This window comes from Schistocerca serialis, chromosome 5, assembly GCF_023864345.2.
Source record: "Schistocerca serialis cubense isolate TAMUIC-IGC-003099 chromosome 5, iqSchSeri2.2, whole genome shotgun sequence".
In the NCBI taxonomy this organism is placed as follows: Eukaryota; Metazoa; Arthropoda; class Insecta; order Orthoptera; family Acrididae; genus Schistocerca; species Schistocerca serialis.
In genome coordinates this window covers 388,717,049-388,735,136 of record NC_064642.1, presented here as the reverse complement: position 1 = coordinate 388,735,136, position 18,088 = coordinate 388,717,049, and positions in this window count along the sequence as shown.

The window sequence follows — 18,088 nt, the reverse complement described above, 5'->3', positions numbered from 1 at the left end:
AAGGGTACAATGTAACCTAGCACAGTAACACTGCCCCAAAGCTGCGGTTCATGTTTTGATAGGGTCAAGTGTTTTGGAAAGCCCTTGAACCAGGAATAACTTGTATAACCAATAGAAGGATCGTCTTACTTTAACTGTCCTTCACCACAGCGTCAGAGTCTGAATAATAGTTACTTTTAAAATCAGTCTTGATCACAAATTTATTTATTCTGAGTGATTTACCAACAGAAGGAGGCTCCTGCCCACACAGCAGTTTGGTCTGAAGATGACCACTGGCGTGGTGGTAACCGGTTACTAGAATAAATAAATTTGTGATCAAGACTGATTTTAAAATTAAATATTGACCACTGTCTTCTCCCACGATGTATTCAAAAGTAATCAAAGTCTGAACATTACACACTTTCTCCATCTACCGCAAATGGAGCAAATAGGTTGAATCTTCTGCATTAGATGTGCTTTGCGGTGCTCCTTAAGAGGGGCTTTGGAGGCCCCATTTATTTCCAAGCAGTTTCTGAGCAAATCCGAAAAGACCTTTTTCACTTTTTTTTCGCCGTAAGCAGCGTGCATCTAAATAACTAACCACAACACATTAGATTTTAACGATTTATTCTTTAGGCTTTTAACTAGAAGAGCCGTTCTCCCGTTTTCAAAAATCTTTATCTGTTGACGAGAAACAACCCAAAACGGAACCGCGGATTGCACGACGGCTATGCACAGCAAACAGATGAAATTTTTAAGATATATTTCTAAGATCCAGGTCTAAAACAACCGTGAAATTTTTGCGGTATCTTCATCCGTTTCCAAGATAAGGAGATTCAAATGTACCGTATCTGTACACGTAAAATACGCACGTAAAATCTGATGTGAGGTATAACATTATATATGTTATCCTCAAGATATGTTTATTCAACCCTCATGAAGTGACGTGAAAATGTAAATCTTAAAATAATTGTATACCAGTAAGAATATGTCAATGCTAGAATGAATGTGAATATCCGTTGCGTCCTATATGTCATATACATTATGTCTTTAAAACCAAAGGATATATACTTGGCCAGTGACTTTACAAATGACACAAGACAGCTAAAATGACGAAAATCTATGTAACCTTTTGTAAAAACAAGCGAGAAACTTACTTAAATTATTCTTGCCATATAAAATGGCTCTGAGCACTACGGGACTTAACATCTATGGTCATCAGTCCCCTAGAACTTAGAACTACTTAAACCTAACTAACCTAAGGACGTCACACAACACCCAGCCATCACGAGGCAGAGAAAATCCCTGACCCCCGCCGGGAATCGAACCCGGGAACCCGGGCGTGGGAAGCGAGAACGCTACCGCACGACCACGAGCTGCGGGCGATTCTTGCCATATAAACTCGTCCTTTCGTCGTTTAGATTTCTTAGCGTACCATTACATACTTCATGTACTCTCCTACTGGTTTAAACGGTATAATCGTGTACGTATGACTTATTTAGTTGTATTTGACGTAATAAACTCCTATCTTGATAACCATAATTTTGTATAATTTTTTTTCAATTTTTTTCAGAGGCCGTAAGGAAAGTGTTGATGACGAACTGTTCGAAGGTATAATGAACACATCTGAGGTTCTTTCGTTACTCATGTCGTATCGCTAAGCAAAACCTCCCTGAAATCGAGGTGCCGTAAGAATTTTTCTCAGTTTGATTGGTCAGATAACTTTTAATAGTGTCGTAGGTTATCATTTCATTGGTCTGATGGAGAGAGGTCCACAACATAAGTCTACGGACTGAGGTATTAGGCTAAATTCGTAACCAACTGATACCGTCAGCTGTTATTATTTTTATTGTCCAATCGTTCTGTTCAGTTTCGTCGTCATTGCGGGATCCTGAAATTGTGAAAAAATCGGTTTTCTAACAATCATAATATATCGTGGCTGTGACTTTCTGGGAGAATTTTCATTTAAAATACCCAGTTTAAATCTAGAAGCCGGCCGGAGTGGCCGTGCGGTTCTAGGCGCTACAGTCTGGAGCCGAGCGACCGCTACGGTCGCAGGTCTCGGGCATGGATGTGTGTGATGTCCATAGGTTAGTTAGGTTTAAGTAGTTCTAAGTTCTAGGGGACTGATGACCTCAGTTGTTAAGTCCCATAGTGCTCAGAGCCATTTGAATTTTAAATCTAGAAACGCAGAGAGGAGCGCTTGAAAGGCGAAGTCTAAATAATAAATAACGGCAGCAAAGTGCTCTAATTTTAACGGTACATTCTCTAGACACATATCTAAAAATGCCATCATTTCGTTTTCAAAAATCGTTAAAAATGTTCAAATGGGTGTGAAATCTTATGAGACTTAACTGCCATGGTCATCAGTCCCTAAGCTTACATACTACTTAACCTAAATTATCCTAAGGACGAACATACACACCCATGCCCGAGGGAGGACTCGAACCGCCGCCGGAATCAACCGCACAGTCCATGACTGCAGCGCCCTAGACCGAACGGCTAATCCCGCGCGGCAAAAATTAACTGTTATCGAGAAATACCCCAGAAATTTGGGTTTTGGGTACCAAAACAGAACCGCGAATTCCAAGACTGATATGCACAGCAACTGATTAATATTTACGATATAATTTTAAGAATCAGATATGGAACAACGTTGCAAATTTTCTTGAGATCCTTATCTATTTCCGACGTATAAACGTTCAAAATGACCCTAATTGTACACATACGCAAGTAAAATCCAGTGTGAGGCGAAGAAAACATAGCTTACAAAGTGACATAGCAAGGAGAAATTGGCTGTAAAGTATCTCCATTATCATCAGGAGGGTTCTGACAAACCCGTGTTGTAGTACTGGGCACATGCAACATTTTTGTGCACGTAAAATCTAGTCTGAAGTGTGAAATTAATTTTGCACAATTTCAATTTCACGTAAGTAAAATATCAAAATTTCACTGACCTATATATAAGTTTTTTACGCGGCGTTTTTTTAAGCAAGTACCGTTTTGTTACACCGCTGCCGCAGCGCTGCGGTCGACATTCTGTACATGCGCACTGGGTACTTACATCTGTTGTCTATGCACTGACGCCATTATAGTCAGATTCTTCCTTGTTTACGTTGTGTACTGAGTTTTTAAGATGCCTCCGATAATCGTGAGTCCCGCCGACTGTGAAGTATGGGCTGTTATAAGATTTCTTAGTGTTAAAGACCTAAAAGCGAACGATATTCTTCGTGGGATCTGTGCAGTTTATGGAGAAAACATTATGAGTGATGGAATAGTAAGAAAGTGGGTGAGAGCGCTTTAAGATGGCCGCACAAATGTGCATGATGAACAACGGAGTGGGCGTCCTTTGGTCGTTAATGAAAGTTTGGTGCAGGAAGTGGACAATAAGGTGAGAGAAAACAGACGCTTTACGATTTCCTTCTTGTGGGATGACTTTCCTAATGATTCTCGTAGTGTTTTGTATGGCATTGTGACCAAGCACTTGAATTACCGAAAATTGTGCGCACGTTGGGTACCGAAAATGTTGACAGATGTGCACAAAACCAAACGTTTAGACAGTGCATTGACTTTCCTTGAGCGGTACCACAACGACAGTGATGATTTCTTAAGCCAAATTGTTATGGGCGATGAAACATTGGTGGCCTACGTCACACCAGAATCAAAGCAACAGTCCACGGAATGGCGGCATGCAGATTCACCCAGAAAAGTGAAGTTTAAGCAAACAATTTCTGCCCGGAAAATCATGTGCACAGTTTTTTGGGACACAAAAGGAGTATTGCTTGTGGAATTTCTGCCTCATAATGAGACAATCAATGCAGCAACTTACTGCAAGACATTGCACAATCTGCGCCGTTCAATTCAGAACAAAAGACGTGGCAAGTTGAGCAAGGGCATCGTTTTGCTACAGGACAATGTCCGTCCACATGCGGCGAATCAGACCAAAGATCTCATCATATCTTTTCGATGGAAAACTCTAGATCATCCTCCATATAGCCCCGATCTTGCTCCCAGTGACTACCATCTGTTCCGGCACTTGAAGAAACACCTGGGAGGTCAGCGTTTTCAAGACGATGACGAAGTCAGAACAGTGGTGATCCAGTGGTTAACAAGTCAGGCGGCAGACTTCTATGAGGAGGATACAACGTTATGACAAGTGCCTCAATATTGACGGAAATTATGTAGAAAAGTAGATTAAGGTACAGGCTTTCATGTAAAAATAAAATTATTGTGATATCTTAGCACATTTTTTTAATTTCAAAACGGTACTTACTTAAAAAAACACTCCTCGTACATATGAGTGACATGCCCTGCTGCACCAGGGAAGAGAAAAGAGCCAGTGGAAAAATGCTCCTATCAGAACGAAAAGAAAAGACCATTATGCTCCTGTTTAAAAGATTAATTGAAAGATGCGGTGCCAGCTACCTCATTCTATCTTCCTCAACACCTTTAAGTATTTTCCCAAACAAATTTTTGGCATGTGAACATATTTACGTCCTTTTACGCTGAGAGAGAAGCAGACAATGGCAGTGGAAAGAAGACTGAACAGTAATATATTCTGGGTGATAATGGATAGTAATTGTGGTACAGAAAGAACGAAGGAGACAGTAGCATTCCGAGAGAAAGAAGGGGACACAGTGGCAATGGAACATAGTTGGCAGTGACAGAACAGTGCTAGGAAAAGGAGACAGTGCTAGCGAGTAAAGAATAAAGAGGAAGTGGAAATGGGGGAGAACCAATGATAATGAGAGTCTGAGAGAATGAAAACGAGGAACAGCGTGATAGTGACAGTGAGAAAAGACAGGAGCAGTGGAAGGAATGAGATATTAGCAGTAAGAGAGAGCAAGAGGCAGTAGAACGGAACGAAGGAGACTGTGGCTGCGTGTAGGACAGGAGACAGTGACAGAGGGACACAAAGAGACAATGATAATGAGTTGGGCAGAATGAGTGAGTGAAAATGGGAAGTGGTAGTGGATGGGTATGTGAGACTGGCAGTAGTGACGTAGTGAGAGGTGAGCTGCTTGCTAAAAACAGCTCGAATATGTTCACAAGCCACAATTTTTGTGAAAAATTTTAAATGTTCTGAGGAAGGGACAACGAGGCAGGTGGTACCCCACTTTTCAGTCAGACTCTTTTAAACAGGGGCATATCCACCCTTTTTATCTTCTGAAAGGAGCATTTTTCCACTGCTTACACGTATACATTTCTTGCCGCGTTACGTGCCGGCAACGCCACTAAGAAGGTTTTTATTTCGCTGTGGGCAGTGGTCTTCATGTTTTGATGCATCAGTGTATTAGGGTTAATGCGCTACTCGTGACATGCGCTGTATGCGCCATCGCCCTGCATAATGCAGTCCTATGCAGTGTTTACGACCCCTCATACTCTATTCTTCATTTTTTTCCATCCCGAACATGGTTTTCATATTTCTGAGAATAGAACTGCTAGCAATACTACCCAAAACAATGATCTGCGATCTACTGACAAGTAGCGAGATTCAAGTGGTAATGACAGAAATCCATGGAGGAATACGCCGGCCGATACAGATATGCACAGAAATGTTTCAGCTTTGCTGTGTTTACTCAAGAACTATTCGTATATTCGTAGGGAACTGCCTACGACGTAGGGAACTGCCTACGAAGCAATAGTTACGGAGAATACCTAGCGAGCGCTGCAGGGCTACGTGCATACCAAAGACATACACTACCAGTCAAAAGTTTTCGATCGCCAAGAGAAAAACTGCATACTTTAATTCAGTGTACAAACACATCGCACAAACGAAGTAGACCAACAAAATAAATATTTCCTCTCTCTGTCATTAAGTGCAACTCAATATCGTTCGTATTTTAGGCTCTTGATAGTATTCATGCTTTATCCTCAGAACAGCTGCAAAGACTTTTTCCATTCTGGGGACAAGATTTTGTAGTGTTTTCGAAGTGTGTTTCTGTAAATTATTCTATGGATCTTCAACATTAGATAAACTCCGTTTTCTAACTTCCATGCTAACTTCATCACATGAGAGTTCAAGAGGATTTGATTCAGGTGATTGACTTGGGCAAATCATAGTTTTCTCTTCCTATTGACATTTCCTCTGCACAATGAGACCACTGTCTTGCTGCAGAACAAACCCATGACTAATAAGTCTCTTGCGAGGAGGATTGCATTATTGATCAGTATCCTGCGATATCCTTCCTTCTTTAATGTTCCATTAATTCTCACTGAATCACCGACTTCCCCACCCGCAAAACATCTCAACACCATAGCCGACCCTCCACCATGCTTCACCGTTGGCGTCACACACTCACTCTTCATACGATCTCCACGAAGTCGATCAACAAACATTCGACAATGGCTTCGAAATACTTAGATTCGTTCGTAAATGGCACCTTGGACCACTGCTGCACGCTACAGCTTTTATATTGCTGTGCCAATTGCAATCTTTTCACCTTATTTTGATTGCGTAGTAAAGGTTTTCTGCCCGCTTTCCACTCCTTTAAACCTTGTTCAAGAAGACAGTGTTGCACTGTTGAGACAGAGCTTGAAGCTGCTCACATACTATTTACTTTCTCGCGAAGTTCAGGTGCAGTACGTGTTCTCTGAACCAATCTTTTCTGTATTATGCTAATCCAGGTCTCCCAGCACTTGCAATGTCAGAAGTCTGCATGAACCGCTGCAATGTATACTTCACTGTTGCTTGGGCTGCGGCAATTTTTGTTGATATTGTGCTACTACAATAGCCTTCTTGATGCAGAGCTACAATTACAGCATGGTTTTTTTTTTCAATTTTAATCCTCTATTTCCGTCGCCTTCGCAGTTAATAAGGTATGAACCTAATCTGGTATTCAAACAAACTGCAAGTTGCACACAGTGTACAATAAACTAATGCGACTGACTATTACACAGACAGTTCAAGGAATGAGGCCTATTCTAATGGAACACTGTTACGTAAAGGCACGTCACTTCTTGTGGCTACTCGTCAACACCCCTCTAGGCAAACTAACAGTCAAATATACAACAGAGGGCCTTAGTCTTCATATGTTACTTACTACACTACTGGCCATTAAAATTGCTACACCAAGGAGAAATGTAGATGTAAACGGGTATCCATTGGACAAGTATATTATACTAGAACTGACATGTGATTACATTTTCACGCAGTTTAGGTGCATAGATCGTGAGAAATCAGTACCCAGAACAACCACCTCTGGCCGTAATAACGGCCTTAATACGTCTGGGCATTGAGTCAAACAGAGCTTGGATGGCGTGTACAGGTACAGCTGCCCATGCAGCTTCAACACGATACCACAGTTCATCACGAGTAGTGACTGGCGTATTGTGACGAGCCGGGTTGCTCTGCCACCATTGACCAGACGTTTTCAATTGGTGAGAGATCTGGAGAATGTGCTGGCCTGGGCAGCAGTCGAACATTTTCTGTAGCCAGAAAGGCCCGTACAGGACCTGCAACATGCGGTCGTGCATTATCCTGCTGAAATGTAGGGTTTCGCAGGGATCAAACGAAGGGTAGAGCCACGGGTTGTAATACATCTGAAATGTAACGTCCACCGTTCAAAGTACCGTCAATGCGAACAAGAGGTGACCGAGACGTCTAACCGATGGCACCCCATACCATCACGCCGGGTGATACGCCAGTACGGCGATGACGAATACACGCTTCCAATGTGCGTTCACCGCGGTGTTGCCCAACATTCATGCGACGATGATGATGCTGTAAACAGAACCTGGATTCATCCGAGAAAACGACGTTTTGCCATTCGTGCACCCAGGTTCGTCGTTGAGTACACCATCGCAGGCGCTGCTGTCTGTGAAGCAGCGTCAAGGGTAACCACAGCCATGGTCTCCGAGCTCATTGTCGAAGCTGCTGCAAACGTCGTCGAACTGTTCGTGCAGATTGTTGCTGTCTTGCAAACGTCCCCATCTGTTGACTCAGGGATCGAGACGTGGCTGCACGATCCGTTACAGCCATGCGGATAAGATGCCTGTCATCTCGACTACTAGTGACACTAAACCGTTGGGATCCAGCACGGCGTCCCGTATTAACCTCCTGAACCCACCGATTCCATATTCTGCTAACAGTCATTGGATCTCGACCAACGTGAGCAGCAATGTCGCGATACGATAAACCGCAATCGCGATAGGCTACAATCCGAGCTTTATCAAAATCGGAAACGTGATGGTACGCATTTCTCCTCATTACACGAGGCATCACAACGACGTTTCACCAGGCAACGCCGGTCAACTGTATGAGAAATCGGTTGGAAACTTTCCTCATGTCAGCATATTGTAGGTGTCGCCACTGGCGCCAGCCTTGTGTGAATGCTCTGAAAAGCTAATCATTTGCATATCACAGCATCTTCTTCCTGTTGGTTAAATTTCGCGTCTGTAGCACGTCATCTTCGTGGTGTAGCGATTTTAATTGCGAGCAGTGTATATTATCGGAACAGGGATATTATGGAGCATTAAAAACGAAATCCCAGTTTTAAACACAAATCCATAGTTGTCTTAAGTGATCGAAAACTTTTGACCAATAGTGTAGCAACTTAGCAGTGTACAGGGCACCGGTAGCGCATTACCCAGGATGCAACCGGAACCATGTGGATGTAGGAAACAAAGTTTAAGTGCATATGTGTGTGCGAAAGACGACGTAAGGAGGTGTAACAAACTCCTTTCAAATTACGATAAACTTTTGCAGGGATGCTCTATGTAGCTCTGGTACGAGGAAGTAGGCTGCTGTTGGCTCGGGCAGATATCCCGCCGCAAGGGAGAGCAGGTAGTGAGCGGGCTGATGCCCGAGATTTGGCGCCGCCTTGGAGTGCGGTCTCCGGGGGGATATGCCGCAGCCCCAGGCCGCCCTGCGGGGACGGCGCCGCTCCTAATTAATTAAGCGATCCGGCGAAACATCTCGCGAGCTGCGCGATGTTAATTAGATCGGTCCCAGGGTGAAAGAGGCCCGGACGTTCACGCACGCCGCGCCACTTCCGGCGCACTTTGTTCTGCCTAATTTGGAGCTCGGCTCGGCGGCGCCCCCGCGAAGGAATTACGGTTTCGGGTGAGGGCGGCAGCCGATCCCGTGTACTCGGGACCCGCCGCTGCTTACGAGCTTCCGACGTCGAAAGAACGAGGACCCGTGAGGCAAAGAGGCGTAACTGCAAGGCGGAGTGCCTTACAGAGGGCGGTAGTGGAAGCCATCCAGACTTTTGATTGACGTCAAGTTTTGCCAACAACGGCCAGTAAACATAATGCCGAGCTGTGCTTTGTTATTTCGGTGCATAACTCTAGGCTTATGATATTTCAGAGATCCGCACACTCATTTAGACCTTCTTAACTCCTAACCAAAGAGAGCTTTTGACTCAGGATTGTCCTGTTAAGGTGGACGTTCGTGAAAAACACACACTATTTAAAAGATGCACCAAAACTACAATTTTGAAGATACGGCTATGAAATTTTGTGACACGTTTTACATAAAATTAACACATTTACTGCGCAAGTTCCTTCGATAATACCGGGTGATCAAAAAGTCAGAATAAATTTGAAAACTGAATGAATCACGGAATAACGCAGATAGAGCGGTACAAATTGACACACATGCTTGGAATGACATGGGGGTTTACTAGAATAAAAAAAATTACAAACGTTCAAAACATTTCCGACAGATGGCGCTTCATCTGATCAGAATAGCAATAATTAGCATAACAAAGTAAGACAAAGCAAAGATGACGTTCTTTACAGGAAATGCTCAATATATCCACCATCATTCCTCAAAAATAGCTGTAGTCGAGGAATAATGTTGTGAACAGCACTGTAAAGCATGCCCGGAGTTATGGTGAGGCATTGGCGTCGGATGTTGTCTTTCAGCATCCCTAGAGATGTTGGCGATCACAATACACTTGCGACTTCAGGTAACCCCAAAGCCAATAGTCACACGGACTGAGGTCTGGGGACCTGGGAGGCCAAGCATGACGAAAGTGGCGGCTAAGCACACGTTCATCACCAAACGACGCGCGCAAGAGATCTTTCACAGGTCTAGCATTTTTATTTTTTTTTGTTCTAATAAAACCCCATGTCATTCCAAGCATGTGTGTCAATTTTTACCTCTGTATCTACATTATTCCGTGGTTTATTAAGTTTTGAAATTTATACTGACTTTTTGATCGCCCGGTATATATATTAATTTTTTTAATAGAATTAAAAAAATTAAAACTGCTATTTTCAAAAAATAATAGATGTATCTTTTCTCAGAAACTATTCAAGAGATTTCTACGAAATTTTCTCTGTTTAATTTCCTTGCATATAGTAAGCTGCTCTCATGAGGTTTTTTGATTATGTCGGCAGGAGAATTTGAATATTTTTTTTAATAAGAGTTCTGTAAGTATAATATAAAATTCAGGCAAAATTGCAAGTACTTTTCCTCATGTATCAGCTCACAATCTGAATTCCAAAACTTAAACTTGCACAACACTTACTGGATTTATACAAATAAGTGTACAAAATTTCTCAAGTCTAGCGTAAATAAAGTCTGTGAAAAAGGTAGATAAACTCTAAACACCATTTCCGGCATGCAATTAAAAGTTCAACCTAACGTTCTTTCCTTTTGTCACCTCTTCAGAAGGGGCCAGATTTGTACTCAGGGTCCTCTTTCCCTTCAAGGCTTCTCTTCAGGCTTCTTGTTTTCTGCCTTCTTTCCTATACCAGGTCTACAACTGACTTTTCAGCTGCAGAGAGGCGTTGTAAATTTATTGTACTCACGACGTCTTGAGCTACATTTCATATCTTAAAGACCCTTCCCTGTAATGCCTACATCTTCCCTACGTTCCCGTCATAAATACAAGAACTGCGTCATAGGTTGCAATTCTGACAACTGTTGCAGATGAAAATGTGATTTTACGGCATCGTTTCCGTATGAGTAAATAGGGACTCAATTGGATTATGGGTTTTGCCATGAACACACTTGTTTAGAAGTTCAGCAGCGGCCAGAAGCCTGCAAGTGGTTCAAAAAATTGGCTCTGAGCACTATGGGACTTAACATCTGAGGTCATCAGTCCCCTAGAACTTAGAACTACTTAAACCTAACACATCCATGCCCGAGGCAGGATTCGAACCTGCGACCGCAGCGGTATCGCGGTTCCAGACTGAAGCGCCTAGAACCGCTCGGCCCTGCAAGTGGGTTTTGAGAAAATACAAGATACAATTTGAAAGCCTCTCCTTGTGAATGTTGAGGTTATTATCCCTCTGAGGATGCAGATATTTACACCAGCTAATGTGGCACAGATGATGAATGGGTTTTCATCTGTTGACACCATCTGGAAACATTTAGCCCACACTGCACTTTTAATGTCACTTAGACTGAATAGTTTCTGTGTGATAGCCTTGCCATAATACACTTGAAGAGTGTCCATTATCTTCTTTGTGGGTCTATTGTATCCACCAATGCGCTTTCTAACTGCCAACTTTTTGCAGCTGGTTTTTTATTGTTTCTAACATACGTAACGGAGTCACAGATTATCTGTAAAACCAAAGAGTGTATATCAAGGCCTTCCAGATCCATCCCGTGCAAATTTGCTTGAAAATAATGCATGGAATCGTTATTCACCGAGCTAGTATTGAAGTATTGCTTCGAAAAGTGGGCGTGGCAGGAAGGTAGCGTCACACATTTTATTATTTTTCAGGCACTTCGGATGCCATTTCATCATGAAACTTTGGAAACTTCTTGTCCATGAGTTCTACTACTAAATAAAAAATAAGTTGAAAATTGACATTTTCGCTCAATTTCATGATTGGCGCCCTTACGAAAATCGATTGTTGAAGTACCCCACTATTAAGCTGATTGTGTGATAATACTCGCACTTGTCGGCTCTTGCAGTCTTCGGAATTGCGTGTAAGATGATATTTTGCCGAAAGTCAGATGGTATGTCGCCAACTCATACATTCTACACACCAACATGAATAGTCGTTTTGTTGCCACTTCCCCCAACGATTTTAGAAGTTCTGATGGAATTTTATCTATCCCTTCTGCCTTATTTGATCTTAGGTCCTCTAAAACTCTCCTAAATTCTGATTCTAATACGGAACCCCTTATCTCTTTTAAATCGACTCCTGTTTCTTCTTCTATAACATCAACCAAATCTTCAACCTCATAGAGGCCTTCAATGTATTCTTTCCACCTATCCGCTCTCTCCTCTTCATTTAACAGTGGATTTCCCGTTGTACTCTTAATGTTACCATCCTTAGTTTTAATTTCACCGAAGGTTGTTTTGACTTTCCAATATGCTGTCAGTCCTTCCGAAAGTCATTTTTTTCAGTTTTTTCGCATTTTTCATGGAGCCATTTCGTCTTGGCTTCCCTGCACTTCCTATATTTATTTCGTTTCTCAGCGTCTTGTATTTCCGTATTCCTGAATTTCCCTGAACATTTTGTACTTCCTTCTTTCATTCATCAGCAGAAATATTTCTTCTAATACCCTTGGTTTCTTCGTAGTTACCATCTTTGCACCTATGTTCTTCTTTCCAACTTCTGTGTTTGCCCTTTTCACATACGTCCATTCCTCTTCAACTGTACTGCCTTCTGAGCTATTCCTTATTGCTATTTCTACAGTCTTAGAGAACTTCAAGTGTATCTCGTCATTCCTTAGTACTGCCGCATCCAACATCTTCGCGTATTAATTCTGCCTGACTAATCTCTTAAGCTTCAGCCTACTCTCCATCACTACTACATTATGATCTGAATCTATATCTGCGCTTGGATATGCCTTACAATCCAATATCTGATTTCGGAATCTCTGCCTGACCCTGATACAATCTAACTGAAATCTTCTGGTATCACTCGGCCTTTTTCAAGTATACCTCCTGCTCCTGTGATTCTTGAACAGAGTATTCGCTGTTACTGTCTGAATTTTATTACAGAACCCAATTAGTCTTTCTTCTCTCTCATTTCTTGTCCCATATTCTGCTGTCACCTTTCCTTCTACTCCTTCCCCTACAACAACATTCCAGTCCCCCATGACTATTAGATTTTCATCCCCCTTTACCTACTGTATTACCCTTTCAATATCCTTATAAACTTTCCCTGTCTCCTCATCTTCAGCTTGCGACGTCGGCATGTATGCCTGAACTATGGTTGTCGGTGTTGGCTTGCTGTCGATTCTCATAAGAACAGTCCCATCACTAAACTGTTCGCAGAAACACGCTCTCTGCCCTACCTTCCTATTCATAACGAATCCAACGCCCGTTATACCATTTTCTGCTGCTTTTGATATTATCCTATGCTCATCTGATCAGAAATCCTTGTCTTTTTTCCATTTCACTTCACTGACGCCTACTACATCTAGACTGAGCCTCTGCATTTTCCTTTTCAGATTTTCTAGCTTCCCTAACACGTTCAACCTTCTGACGTTCCACGCCCCGACTCGTAGAACGTTATCCTTTCGTTGTTTATTCAGTGTTTCTCTCGTGGTCACCTCCCCCTTGCCAGTCACCTTTCGGACATCCGAAAAAGGGATTATTCCGGAATCTTTTTCCGATGGAGAGATCATCGTGACACTTTTTCAATCACAGGCCACATTTCCTGTGGATTCACATTGTACATCTTTAATGCAGTGACTTCCATTACCTTCTGCGCCCTCATGCCGTTGATCGTTGCTGATGCTTCCGCCTTTAGGGGCAGTTTCACACCCCAAGGACAGGAAAGTGCCCTGAACCTCTGTCCACTCCTCCGCCCTCTTTGACAAGGCTGTTGGCAGAATGAGGTTGACTTCTTATGCCGGAAGTCTTTGGTCGTTAATGCTGATTACTAACCGAAATTTAAGCAGTAGCGAGTTTCATACCCGGAACCGAGGACATTTTGATTACTAATGAAAGACTCTACCCTTCGACCATGGGCTTTCCAGTGAGCATCCGTGTATATATTTCTCGCAACAGTCGTCACAGCACAGACATAAGATCATGTACGCTATCGATCAGCATTATTGTTTTATTTATTTGAAACAGTTGTCACGGTAAAGAAATAAATAGAAAACAAACATCCATATGATAAATTATGAAGTTCATTAGTTTAATTTGTAACTACTTGCTGTTGTCGTCCTTTGATCACTTCCCCTTAAGAGGCAAAGATCCTGGGTTCTGGTTCCGGTCTGGTACACATTATAAATCTTCCAGGAACTTTGAAGTGAAGTTTTCGGTTTAGACACCAAAATCTTTCGCTGTATTAATGAGTTTTCTTTTCTTTATTCTCGAACATTATGCTGCAACTGTTCTCATTTTCTTCATTCTTTGCCCTAGTTCAGTTTGCTTATTACTCTGGCATTTTTCCATTTTTCTTTGTTATTGATAGCCTTCATTCTGATAAAAGTATGGGCCCTCGCAAAACACAAGCCCTCCATATCTTGACATTTCGCATTTATTACGTCCTTTAAATTACAAAAACTTTTGGTTTTCCACCAATGTAATTTCCGTGAATCTGTTAAAATTCTCTTTTCATTTTCGAAACAATTTTCATAAACTATTCAATAGCTTTCCTCAAATCGATTGCCACAGACACAAATTTATTAAAAGACAGTTCTACTTCCCACGTATAACAACCAAGGTGGAAAGTGGTTCATAAACAGTCAGCTGGCTTACTTAAAAATCCTCTTGAAATGATTTGACGGCAGTTCTTTCCTGAAAATTTTTTGCCGTGGTTTAGGGTACCGTCCACATGCGCTAATTCTGGGTGTTTACATTTAACTCTATAAGCAATATAACACATAGTCGCCAGACTTCAAGACTTTGTAACTAAAAGTGTAAGAATCTGACCTTGCGCAGGGTACTGGATGGGTCACAGTTAGCGGATAGTGAAAGCTCCGTCAGATATGGTGGACAGATGCGAATACAGAATAAGCAGTCCCGGACCAAGGCAAAACGAAACCAAATCCACTCTGCGTCTGTCTTGTAGTAAGTGGCAAAGTGGTCAGCGTCTGTTCACCAGTGATGCGACTGGAATTTATATTCTGAAACTAACCCTTTCAGTCTTAACACTCTGAGTTCTATTCAACACCAACTGATTCCTGGCACAATCGTCATGGAGCATTTTGTTAATCACAATATTACCACAGGTGGTCAATCCACCGCCAATATTACTGGCGTAGCTGATCTTTCGGATTCTGGAGCGGGCAGGTTAAAATGCAGTGTGAGTCAACAGAGGAAGTCAGAGTCCTCTGGCCAAATTAAAATCAAAACAAATGCATTTTTTTCAACACTAAATATACATACCCTTTTGCAACCAAGTAAACTTCATAAATTGGGAGATACGTTAAAAGAACAAAAGATGCAAATTTTGGCACTTCAAGAAACACGAATGACGACAATTACACCATGGATTTCGGCAATTATCGTTTTTTTAAGTAAACCTACTTAAAGAATACTTAGTAATACACCACATCTGGGAGTTGCTTTTGGAGTCTCCAAAAATATTTTAAATTCAATAATGGAGGTAAAACCCATTAATAATAGACTAATGACAGTTTCTCTTAAATGAACCAATAAAGCATAGACTTTAGTTAATGTCCATATGCTAGTCAATGAGGATAACCGTAAAAAAACTGAAGGTAATGGGTGATTTTAATGCTCAATTAGGTAAACAGAAAAAATATAAGAAAACTGTAGGTGATTTTATGTGCATAAATGGACAAACCAAAATGGCCAAAGACTTGTTGAAACATGCAAAAATTTTGACCTTAAAATCGTGTTAACACACTTCATAAACAACTCTTCTAAACAAAAATATTTGTGGGCACCCAGCAGATTTATTGGAGAATTTCAAATAGATCAAATAGCAATTTCATATCCTAACTACAAGGAAATTTTAAATTTCCATCTTAGGAAAGGGCTAATATTGATTCTGACCATTATTTAACGGGAATAAAGGTAAAATGTCAACCTCAGAAATACTTCATAACAAAAAATGTTATCCCAAAATTTGACACTGCTAGAATAACCCCAACCCTAACAAGCGACCTTGACAAAAAACAATCCAACAATTGGCCAAGTCTAAAAGAAAAGTTCATCAAAACAGCACAAAATTTAATTCCTCTTCGAAAGAAACAAAAACACCCTTGGTGGAACGTGGATTTTGAAACAGCAGTTAAGTCTAGGCATGAGGCATTCGAAAGTTGGAAAAGTAATAAAACTGAAAATACTCACAACACCTTTGTAAGTGTAAGAAAAGAAACATCTAAATTAATTGGACAGGCTCAAAGCAATTACGAAAATGCCCAACTTTTACAAATCGGAAAAGACTTGCTAAAGAACAATACAAGAAACTTATGTAAAACATTCAAAACAAAATTAACCGGTTACCAACCTGAAATTCTGTCTTTCTAAAATCGAAGTGGCAGTTTGACTCTTAGCAACCAGGAAAATGGTAAGGTACTTGCTAATTACATTGAGAAACTATTAAACTGTCCAGAACCAGCGAACCCTAACTCTAAAGAACCTGACGAAATCGAAATAACTAAACAAATTAAGAGACTTAAAAACAATAAACCATCAGGAGAAGACTGTATAATTGCAGAACTACTAAAACCAGCTGGCCGTAATGATATAAAAGAGATCAATCTGGCAAACTGAGGACTGTAAAACTGCCCTAATTCATCCACTGCATAAAAAAGGAGATAGAACCAATGTTAATGATTATGAAGAAATCGCTCTTTTTCCAGTCACATGCAAAATTCTCTCGCAACTTTTACTTGATCGACCCCAAGAATAGTTAGAACCTCAAATTAGTGAATACCAAGCAGGCTATAGTTCAAACAGATCCTGTCTAGAACTAATTCTTCAGGTAAAAATAATCCTTAGGCACCAAAGGATATCTAGTAACAATATTGTATGTTCATTTGTGGATTTTTAGAAGGCCTATGACTCAATTGATCGTGAATCTCTCTTCCAAATTTTAAAGGAAGAACAGCTACATAACAAAGCTCTAATACTGATTAAATAAATGTTAACCGCCACTAGCTCCAAAGTTATATTCATAGGAGAAATATCTGAACCATTTGATATAACGACTGATATTAGACAGGGAGATGGACTCTCCCCATTGCTGTTTAACTGTGCTTTGAAAAAGTAATTACAGAACGGCGAGACTAAAAGTCGAGTCAAAATATAGATCGATCAATCAAGTTAGGTAGCAGTAATATTAGACTAGATTGCCTCGCCTTTGAAGATGATCTGGTAATTTTAACTGGGGAAATTATCACAGCTCAAAAGCAAATTGAAATTCTTAAAGAAGTTGCAGAAAAACTAGGACTGCAAATCTCATTTGAAAAAAGGAATATATGAATTCAACAAACAAGCACCAAAGTTTTTAAACACTAAATATGGAAAAATGAAATGGGTTTCTCTATTTAAATACCTGGGGGAAATCATGCAAGAGAACGGTCGCAAAAAAGCTTCAAACCTAGTTCCCTTTCAAAAAATGGCAATTGCATTCAGACTAACACAAAAGAAAAAAAGAAAGATTATTTGGAAAATATTAGGCCCAAAATTAATGATAGAGAAATCTATAGGCTGACAAGTAATAAGGAAATAGAAGAATACACATACATGCATACATGGTGACATGAGAAAACAAAGACTTAAATTTCATTGGCGCTTTAAAAGAATCTCACCCACTAGGTTGACAAAACAAATAGTAGAATTCTACGAAAACAGAAGTGAGACCAAAACTGAGCCAATTAAACAGATCGCTGCGATTAGGAGGATCTTAAAGTAGCCGGTATAACTCAGGCAGACGTTACAGATAGAAAAACATTCTGAGGAAAGATATTTGATTGGAATGTTGGTCAGAGGAAATATAGAAAACAGACTGGTACACAGTGGTCTGAAGAAAGAAAGGCTGAAACAGATTTGGACACAAGGAAAGGCCAACCATCAAAAGCCACATTGATTGATCGTACCTCACGTGGCTCTGTTTGGCCCATGCGTGAATAATAAATAAATAACATGTCATTTTCAACTGGTCAGGAGCTACTATCTGGGTGTAGTAAGGTGCTGAGCGCAAATAAAATGATTTAACAATACTTAATTTATTAAACGAGATGTCTAACATTTTTTGTTATCTGGAG